The following is a 2,046-nucleotide window of genomic DNA, read 5'->3' on the forward strand; positions in this document are numbered from 1 at the left end:
GGGGGGGGAGATGTGTGCTGCTCACTGGATTCGGCGGCTCCTCGCCTGTGGCGAGCTCCGGGGCGGTGGGGACGACGCACGAGGGTGGCTCGTCGGCGGCATAGAGGTCGCGGACAGTGGGGACGGCATGCGACGCTGGCTTGTCGGTGATGCAGAGGACGTCGACGGTGCCTGCCGTGTCCTTGGCGAGTGCCTCGCCCGTCTCGCGGAGGTGAACTGCGGGGGGTTCATCGGCGGCGAGGTCGTTCGCCATCGCCTTGGAGGTAGTCACCCCCGTCTCTTCCTCCTCTGCTCCACCTCCACCGATTTCAAAACAGTGGCGCACGAAAAAAATGGACAGAGTAAATGTGTCGGTGTGGATAATTATGCAACAGATCCATTGGTGCATTGGGATATTGCAGAAAACCCCCTGAAAAACTAAAAAATTGTTTCAATTAGAGAAATGATCCTTCCCTCCCCTAGTAGCACTTGTGTGTGTTTTGAACTAGCAAGTACGCAGTAATGAAAAACTTCAAAAATTGCAAAACAAAAAATGACACAATAAAATGGAACATTGATAACAAACTAAAAAAATGTTGAGTTAAAAAAACAAGTTGTTGTAGAGCTTTTTTAGCTGTTACAAAAACTCGATGGTGAACTTGCAAAAAAAAGTCCACCGTGGGGCGAGCGACACTTCACCGTGACTTTTCCCCCCTACGTCAGCTCGGTGAGCTGGAAAAAAACCCGGTGTCTCATTGTACAATGAGCCAAAGAAAAATGCCCCATAAAGCTATAGTCATTTATGTATGCAAAAAAGAAGCATGCGTGAACGACATCGTCGGCCCCTGTTTGCCATCAATTATAGCCTAATACCTATGAAGGTCACCAGCAAAAAAAATTGTCCACTAGAAAACATTGGCGTAAACTCCATGTTCAATAACGGAATCGTCGTCAACAAAAAGATGTTAGAAGCAAACAAACAACAACAAAAGCACCCCCCCCCACCTGAGTTGTGACTCGAGGCTTGAGTCGCAACTAGGGCAACTACAAAAAGTACACCATGCTCGAGTTGCGACTCATGAGCGGAGTTGCAACTTAGGTGAAACACAACCAACATCTCGAGTTGCGACTCGGGGGTTGGTGTAGCAACTGGGACGAATAGAAAACATCTCGAGTTGTGACTCGGGGATGGTGTTGCAACTGGCTGAATAGAAAACAACAAATGCAACCCTTCGAGTTGCAACTCGGGAGCGGGGAGTAGCATGTTAAAGGGTTTAATTGCAAGCCCCATGAAAAACAACTCGATTGCAGGTCGGTTATCGACACGCAATTGGGTTATCGACATACAAACTAGGGGCCCTAGACACAAGCACACACACTTCTCCCCCCCCCTAGTTGCAGGTCGGTGTTCCACTTGCAACCAGGGGTCAAGAATAAAAACACGCACACACACCCCAGTTGCGGGTCGATGGGTAACTTGCAAACTAGGGGCCCTTGAGACACACACACACACACACCCCTAGTTGCGAGTCGATGGCAACTTGCACCTAGGTGTCAAGAATAAAACACACACACAAAGACCCCCCGAGTCAATGTGTAACATACAACTGGGGGCCCTTGACACAAGCACACACACCTCGCCCCCTAGTTGCAAGTCGATGGTCAACTTGCAACTAAGGGTCAAGAATAAAACACACGCACGCACGCACGCACACTCCCTAGTTGCAAAATCAATTTGTAGCTTGCAACTGGGGGCCATTGAGGCACGTACACACACTTGTCCCCCTAGTTACGAGTTGATGGGCAACTAGCAACTTGGCGCCACAAAAAACACACAGACGCAGAACCCCTAGTTGCGTGTCGATGATTAACATGCAACTAGGGATCCCCCCCCTTGATAGAAAGACACACACATGCATGCACTCCTAGTGGCAAAAACTGTTATTGACATGCAACTATGGACCTAGAAGAAAACACACACACACACACACACACACACACACACACCTAGTTGCAAGTGTGTTATTGACATGCAACTAGGGATCCACAGCAAAAACGCACACGCAA

This window comes from Triticum aestivum, chromosome 7B (assembly GCF_018294505.1).
Source record: "Triticum aestivum cultivar Chinese Spring chromosome 7B, IWGSC CS RefSeq v2.1, whole genome shotgun sequence".
NCBI lineage: Eukaryota > Viridiplantae > Streptophyta > Magnoliopsida > Poales > Poaceae > Triticum > Triticum aestivum.